Below are 23619 nucleotides of genomic sequence, written 5' to 3'. Positions count from 1 at the left end.
ATTCATCGTGCTAGCTGGGAAGTCGTTATTGTGTACTGAAAGAAACAGGACCATTTCTGGTCTTATTTACACCAGTCACCAGTGAGATCAGTGGAGTTACTCCACATTTGGCTTATAAACTTTGAATGGTGACTCTGTATACTAAAAGACAATTTAAATCCTCAAACTGAATTAAACCAGGAGATAGACTCACCAGGTCTGTACAGGATGGTATAAATTATGCCTCTCTGTGTCAGCTGATACCCCTGCAGCCTCAAGGGGGTGGGGTTCAAGCCAAGAGAGAGCAGGTGGTGTTCCTGCCACCTGTCCTCCTATCGGGTTTCTACTAGGAGAAAGAGCTTTAAGTAGCAGTCAAGGACCTCTAGGAACTTTGCCAGTAGAGACTGTTTAGGTGATGTACTAAACTAGGGAATCCCATGCCCTTCCAGACCACTGCTGCCCATATTATGGGCTGTGCTATTCCCTTGAAGGTTCACCAACAGAAGGGAGGTTTGTGGCAGCAAGTGTATTTGGGGTGTTGCAGGTAGCAAAGTGTCCTCTGATATTTCAGTGTAAGACTATCAGCCATCATGCAGATAATGGAGCACATGCCGGATGCTCTAACTCAGAAATGATCATTACAGTATTGACCAGAATTCTTCCACATGCCACTTTGACTCTAGCTCCAAAACAATTGCACTAGAAATCACTACATTTCTAAGTTTCACTAGGTCAAAGGTTTCTCCTTCACTTCCTCCCTCCCCTGTTCAGAACCACATTATATCCTTGAAAATTCCTGTGTAATCTAATGGGTTTTACAACTGTTATTCTAGAAACCAATAGAATCTGCCTTTCTGCTAATTTTACGGAAGCCCCAGCAATGCTGAATAATGGGAGAGTCCCATCATGCAATTTATACTCGTACAAAAATAAAACATGGCTCTCTTGGTTATTCGTTTATTAAGCCGCAGGAACAAAATATTAATTCCCATTCCCTCACAAATATGTGGTTGTTACACAAGATTACATTAAAGAAAAGAAGAGAATATTGAATATCAGAACCACTCAGATAATTTTATGTGCTTGAATGAGAGCTGGACCCTCAAGCTTAAAATAAAAGGGGGGCCTGGGAGTGGTTTAAGTAATAACCTGAAAATTCTTTGAAGGTCTTCCAAGAAGTATTGAAGATAAGAAAATGGAAATAGTCTAAGACATGCTGGATACTTGTTGCAGAAAGGAAAAGAAAAGTATCAGAATATTTCTACAGAAAAAGTCACTGGCTGTACAGTATGCAAGATGATTAGCTTCTTTTCATTCTGAAATAATCTTTTTGTCATGTTTCTTCTTTAATTTTATCTTTGTTGTATCTCTTAGGACAAATGTCAGGAAGGGCTGGTGGCTTTAAGGAGTTCTGTGTTTAAGGAAACCAGGGAGTTTGTGGCTACCAGCAAGTCCCTCCCTTCACTCAGCTGCTTGAATTCAGCCAGTTAAAGAGAGGTCAGTTAGGCTTGTAAAGCACATAGAGTGGAAGAGGCCTTCTGTGCAGACAGTGTGAGGAACTTGATGGGGAACAGCATCAGCTACTAGTTGGTTCTAAACCTATTTTATGCTTACATGAGGGAGCAGAATTTGACCTGGTGAATGGTAGTATGTTATTTTTTGTGACACACACAAAAAAATGGTGGAGTTAAGCTTGCACGCTGGCTTGTCATTTTTTGATGTCCCCCTGAGTGCTTTTGTCAAAGCAGCATTGCAGTATGTGTGCACATTTTAAATTATTTAAATCATTTGTGGTTCAACAAATATTCAGCTTTTATCTTTTTATGTAAAACAGGCACAAATAGTTTCCAAATAGGGACTATGAGTCCTTGCTGTGTTATAAGGACATGAATGAATTTAGAGTTATTGAAATCCCCTTCACTTAGCACCTGAACACAAGGATTCTTCCGGGCTTTAAAAAATGCTGCCCTTACACTGCTTACACTGCTTGTTTCCTTCAAGCCTTCAATGAAATTTATCTTTTTATATCACATCACTGTGCAACTTCTTTCTCAGTGGGTCAATAGATACCATTCTGTAGATGTAACCATAGCTATTGCTTTCAGAGCCGGCCCTAGACCAAATGGCGCCCCAGATGAGGAGCATCTTCGGTGACCCCCCACCTTCATTTGTTAAACTCTTGAATGCCTTATTTTTATTGCATTTGTAGCCCATTTCATGACTTTGATGCACAATTTGCATGCAGTATTTATCCCTGTCATATAAGATGATAGATTTGCACACTAGGATCTGTAAATCTGTATTTATTCATTCAACACAGAGGTCTTTGTCACTGATGTCCGAACATTCCCCATGTGTCAGCATCCGGTGAAGGTCAATACAATTGTTCAAGAGTGTTTTCCTCTCCACCAGCTGCTTATTAAGCAGCTTACCCAGATCTTTTTGTGGTGCTTCATTTGTCCAAAACTTTCTTCAGTGGACACTCAAGCAGTGTCAATAAGTGAGCAAAAAAACTCGGTCTTGAATTTTTCTTCCAAGCTTCTCATCACCTCATCTCTGCCCTTGTAATCAAACTCTCTTCTTCTGATGAATACGAGTTTCCTTGAAGACAGGCTCAACTCCTAAGTTTTCCACCATTTCTTTGGCTGTAGTGATGGTATATACAAATCCGCTTTCTCTGTAGGCCACAACAAAATCAAGGCAGCTTCTCATCAAAGTAGGAGCAATCGTGATGTCCAGTGACTGAATTTGTAACACCTTGCTTACAACGATTACTTGAAACAGACAAACCACAATTGAGAGCAGAAATTTGAGGTAAGTGATCTGGTTTGCCAGGCTTTGTGCCTCGTGTCAGATTCCAGCCTCAGCTTTATTTGACTGCACCAGTTCCATCAGGGCATTGTAAACCTCAGTCACTTGGAACCTCACTGGCCTTACGCTGTTAATGTAGCTCTCCCAGCAAGTGTCACTTAGCAGCTTCACAGTCAGTTTTGTAACATTGTCCATGAGGATCTTCCACCTGATAGCTCATGCTGAAAACAGGACATATCTCCTTTGTAGGACTCCAAAGAGAGATATTGAATCTAAAGAAGATGATGTTGCATCTGACACAACCAGGTTGAGGGAATGGCAGCCATAAGGCATGAAGAAAGCTCTTGGATTCAGTGCAAGGATCCTTGCCTGGATGCCACTGTTTCTTCCCTTCTTAGTCGCACCATTGTCATGACCGTAGCCGCAGCAGTCCTGACGCTTTATTTTATTCTCATTTAAAATATTTGTAAATAGATCTGTTAGGCCTTTTCCAGTAGTGTCATTGACAGACCAGAAATGATAAAGTGTTCCTTTACTCATAGGTGCCTACTCTGTGGGTGCTCTGAGGCTGGAGCACCCACAGAAAAAAATGGTGGGTGCTGAGTACCCACTGGCAGCCCCCTATCAGAACCTTCCCCTCCCCTCAGCGCCTCCTGCCCATCGGCGGGCACTGCCAATCAGCACCTCCCCCTTCCTCCCAGCGCCTATCACCTGCCACAGATCAGCTGTTTCGCTGCATCTGGAGGCTCGGGGGGGGAGGAGCAAAGGCACAGTGCGCTCAGGAGAGGGCGTGGAACTGGGCGGAGAAGGGGCAGGGTGGGGGCAGGAAGAAGTGGGGAAGAGACTGGGTGGGGGTGGGAAGAAGCAGAGTGGGGGTGGAGTGGGGGCTGGGGGGAGCTGCGGGGGAGCACCCCCCAGCAGATTGGAAACTTGGTGTCTATGCCTTTACTTGGATACAGCCATCCTTGTTGTCAACAAATCTTATTGTAAATGACAGATATTCACTGTGACTAATGTTAGGAATGCAGTCCATTATTACAGCCTAGTACTTTGCTTTGCTGAGCCACATCTGTTATCAAACATCTTCCTTGCCATAAGGTCAAGCAATTTGAATTGTTTTGCTGCAGTAATGGCCCATAGCTTCTTTACGAACTACTTGACATAGGTGGTCACTCATGACATCGTCGTATTTCCGAAGAAGCTCTACCAAACCAAGGAAATTACCCTTACGTTCAGTGAACAACTAATCCGACGAGCATCAGAAAGCCAAATTGCCCTTTGCAAGGAAGAGGGTAATGGAGATTAGACGCTTGAGCCAGTTCCTCCAATACTAGATTTCTACATTAATAATGCACTGGTTTTCTGCATCATTGCATTTATTCAGCTTGAACCTCAACTCCATCCATTTGGAGTAGGCTGTAAAATGGCCAGGTGACTTTTCATGTTGCTTCAGAGCATCTGCTAAATTATGCCACTAATTGTACCCGGGAACCTTTGACCTAGTGAAACTTTCATAGATGCTGTATATGATCAGTCAAAATGAATTAAATGGAATTCCATCAAATTTGCCTTACATGCTGTCATATATTCCTGTTTTTGTGTCTTTTTGTAACTTAAGGTTTTGCCTAGAGGGATTCTCTATGTTTTGAATCTGATTACCCTGTAAGGTATTTACCATCCTGATTTTACAGAGGTGATTCTTTTACCTTTTCTTTAATTAAAATTCTTCTTTTAAGAACCTGATTGATTTTTCATTGTTCTTAAGATCCAAGGGTTTGGGTCTGTGTTCACCTGTACCAATTGGTGAGGATTATTATCAAGCCTTCCCCAGGAAAGGGGGTGTAGGGCTTGGGGGGATATTTTGGGGGAAGATGTCTCCAGGTGGTCTCTTTCCCTGTTCTTTGTTTAAAATGCTTGGTGGTGGCAGCGTACTGTTCAAGGACAAAGCAAAGTTTGTACCTTGGGGAAGTTTTAACCTAAGCTGGTAAGAATAAGCTTAGGGGGTCTTTCATGCAGGTCCCCACATTTGTACCTAGAGTTCAGAGTGGGGAAGGAACCTTGACACATGCCTGTCATCTTTAAAGCCTGATGTATTTTATGACCTTTAAGTTCTGTGCTCCTCTTGCCAAAGTTATGTTCTTTGGAATAGAAATCTTTCTTTTTCTCTTTTTTAATCTGGAAAATACATCTGCCACACGTGGAGAAATTCTGTGACACAAGACAGTGGGGAGTGGAACCATCAGCCAAATACCTCTGAACCTTCCTATATTAGAGAGTACATTTGTTACTGTTTCTTTTTCTGTTACCATCCAAGCATCTTGTTGCAAAACAGGGACATTTTAAATATAATTTGCATTTGTTAAGATATTGATCCCAGTTGCACTACTTAAGGCCTGGGAGTTTCCCCAAATACAATAACTATGTTTACATGCAGTAGTCAGAGAGGAAATTACATGTGAAAGCACTCTATATGGAGATGGTATTTTGTTCCAATTATACATAAGCCATGTGTTTACATGGTGTTTTTAAGGAGAATTCAAAGCATATCTCCTTTTTGTGATGCATCAACAAGCATATCAAATGCATGTTCAAAAGGCTTGTACTTTTTTTGCAAAAATAAAAACCAAATGGCTGAGTAATTTCCAACAGAAAAAATTTGCTATAGCAATTCCATGGTCTATTTAGAACACTTTTATAAAACCTTTTAAATAATAAAACTCTACACTCCTAATTAAAAAAAACCCTACTGACTCTGTTGGATTCCATTTTCTAAACATTATGCATTGTGAAGCCATTATATTAAATGCACAACTTTTTTCCTTTGAAGATCATATATTCCACTTTTTCCCTCCATTAACCCTCCCGAATCCCTTCATGAGGATTCATATGGTGTTACTTTAACATACGATTGCCTCAGTACAAACAGGTTCTTGAGGGGCTGCCATTTTGAATTCAGTCCTCTTTGAAGCAAAACCCCTCCACTGTTTTTTTAAAGGTTAGGGCCATTGGAACTGTGCTGATTTACACCAACTGAATCTGGCACCTAGCTTTGTTAGTGCTCGTTTTATTATTGCCCATGCTCAAACGTGAATTTCAAGCAGAGATTCTTCTATCCCTTACTTACAATCATCCCTTATACTACAAGTCCCATTGAGTTTAAGGGGCCCTTTCAAAATCAAGAGTAAGGATCTGCTCCTGTGAAGCAGCAAATATAGACTGGAGGCTCAAGAGCATGTTCCCTCTGCTGATTTTTGAAGGGTGGAAGAGCTTTGCTTTCATTTAGTTATATGTACTTGAGCATGGCCATGGTATTCTATTACTGCTGTACTTTACCATAACCGTATAATTCTAAAATGTCATCTTGCCAATGTGAAATTAAAGACTATATACTGTGATACAGCATGGCCAGAAGGCAGCAGGAGAGTGATATAGGAGAGATATGTAAGTCCCAGGATGAGGAGAAGCCTTATTCCCTGTAGAGGGAAGAAGGGTTTCTATAGATTAATTAAAAGCACCTGAAGCCAATTAGAGCACCTGAAGCCAATCACCTTATAAAAACCCCCAGCTTCAATCAGCCAGGGGAAGGAGCTGGAACAGAGTGCAGTTTGGGAGAGCTGAAGTAGAGGAGAGTTTGGAGATGTGCCATGACTGCTTAGAAGACCAAGACTCTAGGTAAAGAGACACCTGGCTTGTGCAGAGAGAGGGCAGGAAGCTGCACAAGCTGAAGAGCAGGAGAAGGAAGTAGCCCAGGGAAAGGAAGCACTAGTTCAAGTGGTTTGCCACTGTCCCTAGGGCCCGTGGGCTGGGACCCGGAGTAGAGGGCAGGCCTGGGTCCCTCCCTCTCCACTACCCTTCTCTGGGTTACTAGTGGGACAGTAGATACGCTAGTTCAGGGGCAGGAAACTGTGCCCTGAAATCCCCCTCGCCCCCAAGAAGAGGAAGCGTGAGACCCATCATAATCGTACCAGCAATTTGCCACAATACGTTCTCCATTCCAAACACTGAATCAAGTGCAGTTGTTTCTCCTAAGACAGAGAGAGAGAGAGAGAGAGAGAAATTGTGCATGGGCATTGCTTTGTCATTAAGTGGTGTCACTAGATAGTAACTTAAGTTTTAATTAAATCTCTTTTGTCAGACTAGCTTTCTTTTCAGTGGCCTCTTCAAACTTCCTTTCAAGTGTAACACTTGTAACTAGCCTTGCTTCAAGATATGTTTGAAGAACAAGTCTAACTTTTAGTGTCATATTACAAAGGGCCCATTAAGAATGGTTCTCTTTTTATTTAACAAGACGGTCTGGTAATTTAGCCTCAAAACAAACAAGTTTAACACATTGCAGACTAAAACCATAATCTTTGTACTCCCATTACAGCAGTAGACCAGCTAACATCATTGCATAAACAAACAGATTGGTTAATTCTTTTGTACTGAAAACAGGATGCACACTGTGTTGTTGGCAATGCACCTCTGTTTTTGAGTAAGTACAGCTCACCATACCAGTATTTGAAAAACTAGTGCATAGCCATTGACAGTAAACAACTAGAATTAGAACACAATTTAATCACCTATCAGAGGTTATTTTGATAGCCAAATTTTTAGCAGTGCATGCTTGCAAAATTCTTCTATCCAAATATTCTTATGTGCATGCACAGGTCAGGGTTTTGACATAAATGCGTGTGTAGAAAACCAGATTTGCACATGCTCACTGGGATATCTGCATGCTTAAACTGTATGCATTAAATATGCATACAATTTTACATGTGCCTGTCTGAAAACTTGGCCAATCAGGTGCATGACAGTAGCATTGCAATTAAATAGTTTGAACATTTATGTAAAGGTTAGTATTTCCCATTATTTGATGAGGCAGTAAGTCTAGGGAAATGAGCATAGGTTTGGAAGTCAGGAACTCCTGAGTCCTAACAAACCTGTAAAGTGCCATATTATATAAATACAAATATGATTATTTAGAGATTCGGGAGACAAATTGATTTACAAGGTATTATGAATGTTCTATTTAACTCATTTACAGTCAGATTTAAATCCTAATGGTAAAGGATCAGTGTTAGAAAGGAAATAAGGAGATGCATTGGGATTTTTAATCCAATTTATTCTGGCATGACCTGCTGCTTACTCTTCTCACCAGACCAGAGTCATTAAAAATGGAACAGACTCAGTAAATCATTGAGTCTATTCCAACTCGAGAGCAGAATATAGTCACTATAGTGTGCTTTATTTTAGCCTTCCTTTTAGTTTCACAATCTACATTTCTATTGTCTAACAACCAGCATATTGATAAACTACAGACTTCTAGCTGAAAAGGTTGGGATGGCCTTGCCCTTCACCAGCTAGATGTCTATTAGAAGATATCTGTAACCTGAATTCCTGCCATCCCCCTCAATAACCAGGCTGTCCCAGACTCTCAGCATCTGGAAGCACCTTTGGGACTGGACACCCTCCTGTTGTACACTTGTGAACAAGAGTGCAGATCAGGTAAATCCTCCCCCTCCACCTCTAGCCAGAGGTCAGACATTTATTTTTCTTGTTTTCAAGAATAGCCCACAGTAACTGCACAATAACTGCCTAATTCCAAAAGTATCTTAAAGTAAGCAATGCCACTAAGAAAGCTGAGAGAAAAATCAATAGTATGTGTCTAGATATGTATCTAGTCTAAAGACTGGCAACAGTCTCACTCATTAGGCAGTGTTGTAGTGCCAGTTAACTTTCACTCTCCAGCTCCTGTGTTTTTCCTAGCTCTGTTTCCTAGCAACTCAGAAGGTAAGTCATTTCTTCTCTGACATGGAAGCTCTCCCAGAGTCAGAGATTCAGCTTTCTCCATCCCTGCTGCCCTTTCCATCACTCCTCCATATCTCCTTCTTGGGTGAGACTCTTTTGACTCCTTTCATTTTTAGGGTGTACATCCAGTGTTGTCAGTTTAGACGGGTATTATTATGCATATACAATGTTATTTCTCCATTTCAGTAAATTGGAATAAGGTTTTGCAGGTTGGTTCTGCTGGCACAAGATGCCATTATATATTTAATGTAAGCGGACCTTTTTTCGGAACATGTGGCCATATTTTTCAAATTACCACTCACATAGCACATCACGTTAGAATGGGACTCTTCAAGCCTGACTTGATGTTAGGTAAAGGCATATAAACATTTTGCATGTCACTGGATTAGAATAAAGTCCACTGATTGATAATTTTTCTTCTTTTGGGGTGATTTACTGCACTGGCCCAAATGATTAGATAAATTAAAACTCCTGTAGTCCCAGTTTTAAAATGACATTATTTCATTGTATATCAGATATGATGTCTCTTGGATGGGTATCTGTACTGCCACAGGTAGTATCAGTCAGTGCTACTCCTTTTAGCACTCAACTGGATCCAAGGTTCATGTCCCAGAAGGGATGGATTATGTATATTTGCCATCCACTTCATGATCTGAAACTCTTGTAGGGAAATATGATTTAGCTAAGTAGTCATACGATGGAGCAGTGTACAGATGGAGTAGATGCAAAGTATACATTGTGCCAGAGCAGCATTTTTGTTTGTGCATTCATTTCTATAGGCAAAACAGGCCTGGAGAAAATACTTGATGGTCTTACCCATCAGTGACTAATGGCTTGGAGAGCATTTCAATGAACATCTGGAGATCTCTCACCTAATCAATTCCCTGCCACTCCAGGGGCCATGGATGTTGGTGGCATTTTGGTCTCTCCCTGTGACACAGTTTAGTCTCCTGAGAACTGAAATGCATTAGTCTAACTAAAGTCTTTGGGCTTAATATAGGAGTGTATGGGTGAAAACTAATGGCCTGTGATACAAACGAGGTCAGACTAGATGATCTGATGGTTTCTTCTGGCCTTAAATTCTATGAAGCTATGAAATGTAATGACTAATGACCTCTAATGGAGATAATCTTTTAGCTCAAGCATGAGCTAAATATTATTTCCCAGATGTATTATTTTGCATTTGTTTCAAGTTAGATACATGACTCTCCGTCTGCCCTCACTAGTCAAAACTGGACTTTTGATCCTCCACCACTGTATTTAACTAATGACTGGCTCCATCATTCCCAATAACTAATTCTGGTCTTCCTACCTCCCATAAATAAACAAATACTGGACTCTTCTGGGGCTACAGGGCTGCAGGATGTGTAGGAAACTGTCTGTATTAGCAGCTCTTCTCCACATGTATCTGTTTTCAGGGACAAGCAGCAAGGGTTCCTGCCTGCCCTCCTGTAAAAGGCACCTGTGCCATTGTTTCTCTGCTTCTCTTTTGCAACGGTGCTGCAGCACCTATCACGAGGGACCAATGGCTCCTTTGCTTGTATTAGCCCACTTGCCTGGGGAAAATTTCTGGGGGAGTAGTTTTTTCAAGTCCTGTCTAGAGATAGCAGCCATTTTGCTCTCAGAATTCCTGTAGCCAGTTACAAATGAGACATGTACACCCCATGGATATTTTACTTTTGTTTTTTCTTGTTGCTGTTTCCCTTGATCTAAAACAAGGAAGTAGTGCAGACTGAAAGTGAATGGAGTATGGAAAAACATAAGGGGATCAGCATTAGAGTCCAGGTCTCGTCACATCTGATCCCAATCCACCTTCTTGGTTGTCCTTGAATGGAATGATTTGCGGCCATCCATTACTGTTTGAAACTGAGAGTCACAGAAATATGAATGTGCTCTAAATAGCCTGGCTTTTCGAAAAGGAAAAACATTTTTTTGGTTAGGTTCAGGTTTAAAAGTCTTTAATCCAATCAGAGAAAGCAGTTTTGTTTCCTACAACCAGACTTCTCTGATCTTCCCCTCCCTCCAGAGTTTGTCACTTTCAAAGTGCCAAAAGAACACTAGCAAGGACTTGTATTATATGGAGGGGGCAGGAGAAGGAATTCAATGGGGCCATCCTAAAAACCTCATGCCAATCACTTGTTTATTTTCTTTTCCTAAATGGCACCTTTCTTGTCAATCTTCAGAACAGTACATTAATTTTTTATTTAATTAAGTACATGTAATTAAATCATCTAGGGTCTAATTCCTCCTGAACTTCGTGTAGGTGAACCTGAAGATAGGACAGAAGGATCCTTTCCCTTATAAAGGCCAAGCAACATTGCAGTCCCTGAGCCATGGTGAGTGTACGGTACCTTAGAGGCAGGGAGAAGGCCGGGCCACATACAGGCATCTCTTGTCCACAGTGATCCTTGAAATATGGGACTGGCATGCTGAAGGGAGAGGTTTTAGTAGTGGCTGTGCAGCCTGTGTATACCTGGGGGTTCTAGGAAGCATTCTGGCTTCTGGAGGGCAACATACCTCCCCTGGGGTGGTGCCATCTATTGTAGCTCTTCCTCTGTAGTGGGCCAAAACTGCATAGTCTCACCCTTTTAAACTGAGCAATTACTTTTTAAATAGTCTTGTTATTTTGCCACACAAACAATTGTAGCTGCCGCAGGACGTTACTCAACTGTCAATGGAAAAAGAAGTTGTCCAAGAGACACTCTATTAAGATGTGATCCAGGCAGTGAAAAAGTTGGGGAGCCCCTGCTTTAGATCATCACTGATTTTTCTGCCTGTTCCCTCATTTTATTGAGGATTGAAGTTAGGTTTTCCAGCTAGCCATTGCAGGGCTTTCTATCTTCCTCTTTTGAAGGATTTTAATGCTACTTTTGCATCTGTAGTTATGGAGTGCTCTTCTAGACAGGCTGTATTTGCACAGCATCTTGTACGTTGGGTCCCTGATCTTGTTCAAGGCCTCCCAGTGATATAACAATATAAATATTAAATAAAACCAGCTAACTCTTCTGTTAACTCCCCAGGAACTGGGCCTTAAATCTGCTAGCAGGAATCAGTCTATGAATAGCAGAGATTCTCATCTTTCTGAGCCTCCAGCATCAGAATACATGCATAACCTGGGGGTGATTATTTAACCAGCATCAATGCAAGAAATACAAATTTTAAATCTTCCACATTTGGTATCCACCAAGCCAGAAAACAACACAGCTGTGTCAAATGCCAGCTTTGAAGTTTGGATAAAATTCAAACTTTTCAATGCTGCTTTTTTTAAAATATAGGAACTATATCATTCCGATGTTAAATTTAGGCAACTCCAGGTCATATTCTATGCCACGTTTGTCTTCAAGGAAATGGGATGTTTATAGTTATTCAGACTGATGCTGATGGATTATGCTTTTGTTCTATTTAACAGCTGTTTGGAGCATTGCACACTACAAAAGAAGATAGGGTCCAAAACATTGTAGGTTTATACAGTCAATAACAGCAGTTTAATAGCAATAACAATGAGCAACAAGTTGAACTATGGCTTTTGGTTATTGTTATGTCTCAGATTAGTTTGTAGTTTAAGAAAATTATAGGGACTATACTCTAGAGCAAATTGTCTTTCCCAAAAAAAATTAACTCTTCAAGATTTTTCATCCTGATATTACTAGAAATGTTTTGAAAACAAACTATTATAATGTACATTGCCAATCGGTAACCAGAATTTAGGCCTGGTTGTCTTGGAATTCACACCCTCGAGACATGCTCCAAGATGTGTTTAACAGTCTTGCTGCAGTATCCAATCATGCATAAGGCTGTTCAGTCACGACAGCACTAACTGAAATCAGAGATGTGGCAAGTTTTACTAAAGAGGGAAAGTCACACTCTGGGGTGAAATCCAGACCAGTGAGGAATTGTCATCACCTGCCTGGTAACCCTGGGTGCTTTAACTGCTCTGTGGCTATGACTCGCAGCCTGGACACCAACAGCAAGCAAACAAGCATGCAGTTCCTTGAGTGTTTGTGTGCTATGCAGCCCCAATTCAGCGCTCTGATCCCAGCAGCCTGCCTACAAAATGACAGCCCCATTCTAGTCTCTCACCCAGTTACCTTATTCAGAGGTGATCCCACCACACTCCCAGTCCTGAATTTCCCCAAAACCATCCACCATGAAGTGTCCCCCTCTCTCCTGGAACACTCGGAGAAATAATAATGTTCACTTGCTCCTCTAAAGAAACAAAACACATCACAGCTCATGAACTTAATGGGGGTAAATGCTTCCTTCCCTGGGTGGCAAAGTTTGCTTTCTTAATAACCGTGTCCAAATGTGGGGCAAAGAGTGGAAGACATAATGGAGCATTTAGAAAATCAGGGGCAGGGGGTGCAGACTAACATTGAGGAGTGTTTTATTAATTTAGTTGGAATAAATGGGCCAAAGGTGTTAACATAACTCAGTCACTCTCCAAGGTTAAACAATGTTAAACCAGGTTTGAGGTTTGGTGTACAGAGGCCTCAGCTTGCTTAGTACCATGGCGCAAACACCATTGAAAATCCTTTCAACCTTTTATTAAAGATACAGAAAAATCCCTTGCTCCCTTTAGCTGGAGAGAGGTTTTAGGTGGAAAATACCCTGTTTGACAGTCTCTTAGGTGATATTAAAGATGCTAATAACTGTCTTTTTGGGGAAGAGAGAAGTGAGTTGAGATGGGTTGGAGCTGTTGTCGTTGCTGTTGTTAAAGTCTGATCCCATTTCCTGAGCAGATAAAATAAGACAAACACTCACAGAAACCACAAAGATAGAAAATGCAGCTTCTCTCACTTGCAGTCTCACTGCTGGAAAAACACAGGCAGAGCACACATTCTTATCAGCCACTCCGAGACCTGGTAAACTCATACCAGGACCAGGCTATGTAAGGCAGTGCTTTTAGCTGACTCTTTCTGGTCACAGGCTTACAGTAGTGTTGCAAAATATGCAGTCTTGGCCAACTAAGCCTGACTCTTTTAAACAGAAGAAAAAAGGAGAGGGTAGGAGAGAGAAGAAATAAGATGGCGGACACAGAAGGAGGGTGTGGCAGGCGTGAAAAAGTCACATACCCAGTGGTGGTTGGGATTCAGTAGAGGTGGCAATATCGTCTGGATCTCTTTCCCTGGCTGGTCTGGTCAGGACAGCTCTCAGGAGTAGGATGAAGAAGGTCCAGGGTCCCAGGAGATGGTGAGGGTGGCAGCCAGGATAGCGAAACTCACTCCAGTAGCCAATTTTTCTCCTCAAAGTCTCTTTCTTTAAAGCCCACAAAGGAAATGGTGGACATGATAGCCCATCGCCTCATTATTTTGTCCACTAATTAGGCCTAGTTTCTGACACACCAATTTTAGTTCACTGATTTCTGGTTCCACACTTCTCTTGTTTGCCAGGTATGATCTTAATGCTGCCCTTGAGTTTTACCTGGAGGCCTTGTTGTTTGGACTAATTCAGTCTGTCTATCTTTCATACCTTTCCCCAGGAGCATTAGCTGTTATAGGTTATGGTGACATATTATGAACTTGTACCTACTTTTTACATGTGAGCTCACAATTAGAGTAAATTTGTAGGCCCAATTTTTACAACGGGGACAACTGCCTCTCTAGTCCCACAGCAAATGATGCCCCTGGGGCTGTGCTGTTGAGATAAGCAGGTGCTTAAGAACATAAGAACAATCATACTGGGTCAGTCCAATGGTCCATCTAGCCCGTATTCTGTCTCCACCAGTGACCAGCATCAGAGCTTCAGGGCAAGTGTACAGAACAGGGCAATTCTTGAGTGATCCACGTCTGTCTTTTCCTCCCAGCTTCTGACACTCAGAGGTTTAGGGTTGCCCCCAGCATGGGGTCACATCCCTGACAGTCTTGGCTAATCATCATTGATGGTCCTGCCCTCCCTGAGCTTATCTAATTTGTTTTTGAACCCAGATATATATTTGGCCTTCACAGAATCCTGTGGCAATGAGTTCCACGGGTTAATTGTGCAGTCTGTGGAAAAAGTACTTCCTCTTGTTTGTATTAAACCTGCTGTCTATTAATTTCATCTGACCCCTGGTTTTTGTATTGTAGGACAGGGTAAATAACACTTCTTTATTCACTTTTTCCACACCATTCATGATTTTATAGACCTCTATCCTGTCCCCCCTTAATCGTCTTTTTTCTAAGATGAAGAGCCCTAATCTCTTTAGTTTCTTCTTGTCTAGAAGCCATTCCATACCTTTGATCATCTTTGTTACCCTTCTCTGAATCTTTTCCAGATTCTACTGAATCATTTTTGAGATGGGGCAACCAGAACTAGAGACAGTATTCAAGGTGTGGGTGTGCCAGGGATTTATATAGTAGCATTATGAAATTTGATGTCTTAGTTTCTATCCTTTTCCTAATAATGCCTAATATTCTGTTAGCCTTTTTGACTGCTGTTTTGCATTAAACTGAAGTTTTTAGAGAACTATCAAAATGACTCCAAGATCTTTTTCTTGAGCAGTAATAGCTAATTTAGACCCCATCATTTTGCATGTGTAGTTAGGATTATTTTTCCAATGTGCGTTACTTTGCACTTATCCCCATTGAATTTCATCTGCCATTTTGTTGCCCAGTCAGTCAGTTTTGTGAGATCCCTTTGTAACTCTTCACTGTCAGCTTTGGACTTAACTATTTTGAATAATTTTGTATCAACTGCAAACTTTGCTGTTTCACTGTTCACTCCCTTTTCAAGATCATTAATGAATATGTTGATAGATCCTTGGGGGATCCCTGCTTTTTACCTCTCTCTATTGTGTAAATTGACTATTTATTCTTATGCTTAGTTTCTTATCTTTTAACCAGTTACTGATTCATGAGAGCACCTTCTCTCTTATCCTATGGATATTTATTTTCCTTAAGAGCTGTTGATGAGGGACCTTGTCAAATCCAAGTACACTTTAAAACTGAAAATCCAAGTATACTTTATTGACTGGATCACCCTTATCCACGTGCTTGTTCACACCCTCAAAGAATTCTAATAGATTGGTGAGGCATAACTTCCCTTTACAAAAGCCCTGTTGACTTTTCCCTAACAAATCCTGTTCCTGTATGTCTGATAAGTCTGTTGTTTACCACGGTTTCTACCAATTTGCCTGGTACTGAAATTAGGTTTACCAGCCTGTAATTTCCAGGATCACCTCTGGAGCCCTTTTTAAAAATTGCCAGTACATTAACTACCTTCCATTTATCTGGTACAGAGGGTTGTTTCATCAATAGGTTACATATCACAGACAGTTACATACTGCTATTGTAGTCGCTTATCCTGTTTGTTCCTAATTCGCCCAGACCTTAGCAGTGGGTACCCACCCTGCACTGATATGTAGTCCAAGTCACAATCTAGCCTTCAAAGCTCAATAGGCCAAGGATCATCTCACTAACTAGGAGTGCTGTCTGAACTCCATAGATGGGGAAAGCCACACATTAATTCAGAGCCACAGACTGAGAGGAGGGGAGTGTGCATACAGAAGTCTATAGTACCATACATTTAGCAAAAGAAATGTCAACCCCAGAAAATGTATAGAAGGGGAAATTAGAGGGGGACAGGATTTCTCTGGCTTCCCCATATAAATAAATCACTGCGGAAAAAAATGAACTGTAGTTGAGTATGGACCATACTCATTATTGGCTGGAGCTAAGAGGGAAGATAATAACTCTGAAAATGTGCTGTTAAGCCATGAGGCCACCTTTCTTTGTATACATGCTCAAAAACAAGACTATACAGGGAACATTACAGCATATGAAATTTTTTTTAAGTGACTAGTTAAATCCAAGGAAAAGGGGTGGTGGGGGGGAATCCTTAAATTCTGATCCTGTCTGACAGGTGGCTTACGTCTGATCCCACCTCCTAATCCCCTGAGTTCTGTTGTATTCAAAACTGTTCTAGTCTATTTTAAGCAGAAGTTAGGATATATGGAAAGATTTATTAATTAAGGAGGGATATGTACTTCTGGCAAACAATAATTTTTTTAAGAACTGCAGTGAATTCAAGATTGGAATGTTTATTTGTTGAAGTACAGGGGATGTTGGAAGGCTTATCATTTACACAGACTTGCCAGAGTGGTGGTTTGGGTCGGGGAGTTTTTATTAGCATTAACTGACACGTGTTTAACTGTGTGCATATGTTATGCATGTATAATTATTTTTCTGTACTTCCGAATGTCTTCAAGTATTTCTAAGGTGCCTATTACCAATGTAGCTAAAGCAGAGATCACAATAATGCATTTTTATAAACTGGGAGGAAATTACATTCTGAGAGGATGCAATGATGTGTATTACTCTGTAGTGCCACCTAATGGTGATGGTGCATGAGATGCCATTGAATAAAGATGACTGACTGATTGGAAGTCTGTCTTTGAACGTCTCATGTGTGGTGTAAGAAGTCAGGCCTGTGGATTGGGAGCCAGTTCTGCAAAACCTTACTCCACAAGTAGCCCCTACTCGTGTAAATAGTGCCATTGACATCAATGGGGCAAGGTCTATTTATGTGAGTTAGCCTTTACAGGATCAGTCCTTCTGCTAGCAGATCTATGTAATTTCATTGCTAAGTGGCAGTAGGCAGTAGTGCACCTGTTGCAGAGGGAGCATATGCAAAGCAACAGCCACCCCAGGCATTTAGCATAAGCACAGTAAGTAACCTAGTAAATCAGCAATAACAATAAATTATTGCTTTCATGTACTTCCCAAAGGCTCTCCTCTCCCCCCTGCCTCCATCAGGATTGGGGGCCCACTGTGCTAGGAGCTGCACACATTCTCGGGAAGATGCCAGCCCCTCTCCAAAGAGCCTGCTGTCTAGTTAAAGAGAAAAAGCAACAAGCAAATGTCATGAGCCATAGGAAGGAAAAGGAGACCATGGATAACATAATGTGGTTCCATAGACTAACAGCACAGGCAACTTGGTGCTCCTTTAACATCCCTTCCCTTCCTAGAAAAAGTGCCCCTGTGCTCACTGTGTATTGTTTGTATTATTTCATTTATGTGTTTGTTTGCCTTTCCCTTCTATGGAACTGTCCCCATCAGCCTTTCTTCTTAGCATTATTGCATTTAACAAATGAAGATAAACTCTTTCACAGCTACCTCAAAGGACAGGCTCCTTCCCCTTTTCCCTGGTATCCCTGCCCCTTGTGTGGCAGGGAGATCACCAGAATCCCACGTGCTCTTTGCTCTCTCTAGTGGGGCCCTGCTGGGTTCAGGTGCAAGCAGGCAGAATGTCTGTTTGTCTGCTAAGAAGCACACGTGTTGATGGGCTTGTGGCAAAGCTGCCTTTTATCCAATCCCCTGTTCAGCTGCTCCATATCTTGCCACATCTCTCCCACCCAAGAGTCATTCTTCCAACCCCACAAATGAACTGGCACCTGTGGAGCTCCCAAGGCTGTAAGTGGGCTGGCCATGCTGCTGCTGGCACCATTTCTGTGCAGCACTTTACAAACTTCCAAGGTCGTATTTGCAAGAGACAAATGTGTATGTTAGGGGGACATTTTTGGAACTAAGCCCTGGCATCCCTTTTTGTTCATAAATCTGCCATTCAAAACACAACACTCCTTGCAATAAGGAAGTTACTCCTAAGGTGAAAAGGTAAAGTTTTATTATCACACTCTGCCATTATCAGGACAATGAGCCCTGTCAGAAAGAATCTGAAGCAAATGATTTTTGGCTCATTGTCAATGCTCAGATGCCTAAGGAGATCCATTTGCACAAACAGAAAGAGGTGTACTAACATTGCTGAAGGTAACAGTTCATAAGCCCTTTTTTCAATGCTAGTTGAGCATGAATAAAAAAACCACTTTGCGTGCATTTTTGTGACAGATTTATTTTGTTTCCCCTGCCTCCTCATTCAGTGGCCCAAGGTTGTTAAAATAAAGATAAACATTTTATGCAGTGCTCTGCTTGTTGAGTAAAGACTGTGTTGTTGTTACTGCCTAATAGGCAAGATCAACAAGCAAGGTCAAAAATATTGTAGCTAGGGTATAGCTGTATTTATATCCAGTGTCATGAGTTTGCAGGTTATCCAGCCCCTGGGAAAGAAGTTGAAACATGGTCTGTGTCAACAACATTCTGATTCCTAAAGTGCTGCAGTCATTTAGTGGATCACAGAAAGATCTGTTTAAGGTTTGGGACTTATCCCCATTCAACGACAGTAACACTTAAGCAAACACTGCTTTCTTTAAAAAGAAATGTAAACGCCTAAAGTCTTCAGTTTCTTTGCAAACTGAGCACGGCCTTCTTCCCATCACTCTTTCCATCCTCAAGTCATTTTTGTTTGACAGCGTAGACCTGTCAGAAGAACTGATAAAGAATATTCATTGCAAGGGGTTCTACTCTGAACCATTTGGGGCAGATATTGTGCCTTCCGCTCACATTGATTTCAAGCAGGAGCTAAGGTACTTAGAACCTCACAGGAGCTTAACAGAAACAGACCCTAATTCATCACAATAGCCAAGGCCATTTCAAAGTACTTCAAATGCTTGTCTCCTGTCATAGTGCTCGTTGAGGGTCTGTCACAAGAGAATTTAATTGATCTTCTGGGATTGCTCTTCCAACCATTCCCCCGTCCTCCTATGATTCATAATTCAATCAAAGATAGGTCTGCACTGGGGAGGAGAGAGGACTCTAATAGTTTCTTGTATGGTTGCACAATTTTTATTTTAATATTTTTCGGCAAGCTGATGGTAGTGGATCAAATATCACTTCAGTTTTTGTAGCCTTAGACTCACCTCAGTAGAGACAGGTTACTGGAAATTATATAAAAATGATGCCAGGATTTGAACTCAAGCCTGCTTTACCCACAAGGATAATCACTGCCTTGGAAACAGCCATTAGAGGTATTGGACCAGATTCACTCCAGGATTCTTCTGCTGAGCTGCAAGGTCTACAGACTTGGGACAGGTTGTTCTATAGAGATAATTACCGTAACCAGAGCTGGCCTATGGATCCCATGAATCGTGCAGCCTCATAAAAGAGTCCTGAGAATGTAAAGGTGAATCTCCACTTTTGTTTTATAAATACTAAGCGCCTGACCCTAAAGCCCATTGAAATCAATGGGAGGTTTTCCATGGACTTCAATGGACTTTGAAGTAGGCCCTAAGTTTCTAGCCCTTTTTCTTGGGAGTATTACCTCAGCTCATAAACCAGTTGTTTTAAGAAGCAGCCAGGCTCCCATCCTGCAGCAGGAAACCAGGGGGAACTTAAATATTTCCTGTATAAATGAGTCTACATTAATTCTGTGGTGTATCTCACAGAAAAATCTTCTCTTCCCAAAATCCTGAGATTGGCATTGTGCGGGTGGTGTAACAGTGATTGCTATGAATTGGGGTTGCTTTGGAGGCAGGGACAAAATTGTTTTGCAGGTTTGCTCAAAACCAACTGTGATAACAGAGCTCTCTTTCTCTTTTGGTTTGAATTACTACCATGATCATCATCAGTAAAACAACAATTGACCATTAAGGCCACATTTAACATTAATAACCACATAATCAATACATTTGTATGCCGCGGTTGTTAATCCTCTGTAAATATGTTTGGAAGAAGTATGTGTATTGTAGCCTATTAAATCTTGCTCTCCAGCTTGAGCGGTCTTGTAGTTAGGGTGACTGCATCCCTTTCCTCTATCCTCCTCCCTTAAAGAAGGAAAGATTAATTATGTACTTTCACTTCTGAGAGAGTGTTGGACAAGCACCATGGACACTCCAGATCAGTGAAGCCTGTTTGCATTTGCAGTGACAGGGCAATAATATAGAGCATAACTCTGTGGTATTTTTGCACTATGAATAAACTTGAGGAGAGCACAGTAACTGTCTGGATGTGGAAGAGTTCAGCAGGACTGTCATTCCTCACCTTGAATGAGCACTTCCTAATATAAATGGGAAGCACTTGTCCAGTGCTTCCAAACAGGGTTTATGTTTTGGCCAGTAACAACATGCAAATGTTTAATGGTTGTGATTATACTTCCTGCAAGTGCTCATTAGTTAGATGGTTTAAATCAGGAGGAATCAGTTTAACCACACTGCATTCCCTCTTTAAAAATATCCAGCAGTGTTTTTTAAAAGAAATACAACCCAGCACTCTGTGATACTCCCACTTTGAATCTTCCAGAATAGGGTTGGTTTCTTTTAGGAAAAAAGGAAAAAGCCAGATTTCTCAGAGAAGGGTCAGATGTTAGGGCCAAGCCATTTTCATGAGATAAACCACCATATAAACAGGATCCATCTGATGTTGTTTCCTGTTCAGATGTTACTGCACACAGCTAACACTTATTGAAGCAAATTGCTATGCTCGGATGGCTTTTATTTTCTGAGCAATGCAGTTTTGATTGTCAAAGAATTTATCCCCAGTTACACCTTTATTATAGAAAATTCTCCTTTCTTTACCTCTAATTATTTTTATGACACTGCTTGTGTAATAGTTAATCATAATGTACCGTATAACACACTTCAATAGCAAAAAGCCAAGCATCTTATGAATGCCACTGTGGTAACTGTGCATATTTTTAACGCACCAGTGAGGTGGATTAGTTTTTCCTTAGTATTTCATGAGTAAACTGTGGTGCTTTTCACATAACTCAACTCCTCAGGCTATGAGAAGCTGAAAGCCTTAAGAACTCAAAGATCTTGGGGCATTCAGCAGGTATAAATCTACCAAATGAAGAGGTGCTTATGGGCCAATCCAACTCCCATTTAAGTTTTTCCATTGACTTCAACAGAGCTGGAATTGACCCTGAGTGTCTTCAAAGCAAGGTGAAACCACTCAGTTAAAAATGTCAGGGTAGTGGCTGATATTGCAGTGCATGCCTGATTTCTGAAGCCAATCCAGGGCTCCCCACACTGCATTACTAGCATACACTGCAGATCAGTGAATCAAGTATAAATTATGAAACAAGCTTCTGGGGCTGGATCAAATTAGTCAGTTGAACTCAGACAAGAGTTGAGTCTGAGGGTGTCATTCCCATCAAGAGTCTCTTGAGTAGATGCCATACCTCCAAGATGCTGTATTTGAAGCAGGCATTTGTTAGGCACCTGTTGAGAAGGTAAGCCCTTGAAATTCACTCTCTGTACTTAAGATGAAGCACTTGGGATACACTCGGAAAACTCAGTGGTTGATTTCTTCTCTGAGGAGTTATCCTATTAAATGACTCAAAAACTCTGCCTTCACACCCTGAAATGAACTCTCCCACTTTGCTTATGAATTCCTGCCCCAGCCCACAGGTTTTCTTAACGTCTTTGCCTCTGGGCAGTCCCCAATGTGTATTCCTTTCTGAAAGGATGCTGTCAAGGTAATCTTGGTTTGATTTACCTCTAGTCAATTAACTCATTCAAACGGACATCTCTTTGTAAGATGAATCTGTCACTGTCCCTTTAAAAAAAGAAAAGGAGTACTTGTGGCACTTTAGAGACTAACAAATTTATTTGAGCATAAGCTCACTTCATCTTATGCTCAAATAAATTTGTTAGTCTCTAAGGTGCCACACGTACTCCTTTTCTTTTTGCGAATACAGACTAACACGGCTGCTACTCTGAAACCTGTCCCTTTAAACAACTCACTTTTCTTACTGCAAGTTAGTGTGCTGGAGCTGCAGATCTGGATGCCTCAAGCTCCACTTCCCACTTCTCATTTTTTGAGTGACAGTTTGGTTCCAGGTCTGTTCCTGAAGCAGCACAACTATGTGCTGTCCCTTACATAGAACATGTGGCAAAGCCCCAGTTAATGCTTGTGAGAGGTGTCAAAATAAAAGTTACCACGTGTCTGCTCATAATATATTGTGTAATGTGACATGAGAATCCTATAGAAATCTGGTCATAGTTCCTTGAGCCCTTTCTGACCACTGAAAGATGGGGTTAGTCAGCTATTGAACCTTCCCACCCTCGCCACTTGAGAGAAGGCAGTTCTGGAAAAGCAGGCAGGAAATTCTATCAAACGATTCTTTTTTTTTTTTTTTTTTTTTTGTAAACTAGTGTCATCACATTGATTTCATCTAGAGGGGTTTGTTAAAAAAAATAATAAATTAGCAATGGCTTTCAAATGACTCTCTGGCAGACAAGATATGATGAAAACAGCTGGGAATGAAATGGTATCTTGGTAAATGTAATGTTTTTAGATGTAGAGAAAGAAAACTTTCCTTTGTCTCAAATGCAGAAAAGTTCCTTTATCTGATGAATGTTTAATCTGTGCAGATGGTCTGAAGCCACAGCAATTTTATTTATTTTTTTTTCCAGCATCTGTTGAAAAGTTTTCATCGCTGCTTATGCTGAAGAGTGGACAGGGAACAATTTCAGTTAAAAACGTCTTGAAGATAACAAGCCTGTTAATAGCTTATACTTTCTTTAAGTGGGCAAGGTACATTTAGCCATGACAGTTTTCTTTCATTGGAATAAGAGCCATTATCAGATGTGACAGGGAAGAATCAATGGAATTCAATGAACAAAAGTCCTATACAATGGGAGCACTTTAGTTCTGGAAAATGTCTAGGTTGTTTCTTGCTTCATAGAGGCCACACCATGGTGAAGCTTACAGTAAGATTCTTTTCTCCAATTAATACTTAATTCCCATCACAAGTTTCAAGTAACCCCTTGAGATAAGTTAAAGATTTGTGCATTTTAAGGAAAATAACTGGACTGGTGTGATTGTATTAATAAATTATGTCAAAGGGCACTGCTGTGTTCTTTAACCTGGGTTGAGGGACAAGTAAAGCATGCTGTATTAAAGTGTTTTGTTTTATATCTTGGTCAATGTCTTATTTTATTAGTTAGTCCAATGTAATGTAACTGCTGCTGAGATATATTCATGCACACCTCTTTCCTTTCCAACTCCTCTTGACTGGGGCGTGTCATATTTCATTTTCTGTTTTTCTACCCAAACCCACTGAATATATTTTATGACAGCAATAAAACAAAGTGGCTCTGTGGTTAGAACAGCTGAGTTCAGCAAGTGCGGTTAAAAATTGGACAGAGGGAAAGTGTTTACACTGCCATCATCAGTGCGAGGAGTCTAGATAAAACTGTTTGACAGGTCAGTTTCCCTCTGCGGCAAA

At 41.0% G+C, this 23619-nt stretch overlaps 1 long non-coding RNA gene across 1 annotated transcript; it reads left to right on the top strand.

Moving 5' to 3' along the window:
* The first annotated feature begins 6374 nt into the window (after positions 1-6374).
* On the top strand, positions 6375-23381 carry LOC122460918. Its single transcript, XR_006282534.1, has 3 exons — positions 6375-6462; positions 8193-8277; positions 22805-23381. It is a non-coding gene; the product is annotated as an uncharacterized LOC122460918 (long non-coding RNA).
* Positions 23382-23619: the final 238 nt, after the last annotated feature.

The sequence above is a fragment of the Dermochelys coriacea genome, chromosome 7, assembly GCF_009764565.3.
Source record: "Dermochelys coriacea isolate rDerCor1 chromosome 7, rDerCor1.pri.v4, whole genome shotgun sequence".
Lineage (NCBI taxonomy): Eukaryota > Metazoa > Chordata > Testudines > Dermochelyidae > Dermochelys > Dermochelys coriacea.
The sequence above is the reverse complement of the archived record's forward strand: the minus strand, read 5'-3'. Positions and strand labels throughout refer to the sequence as shown.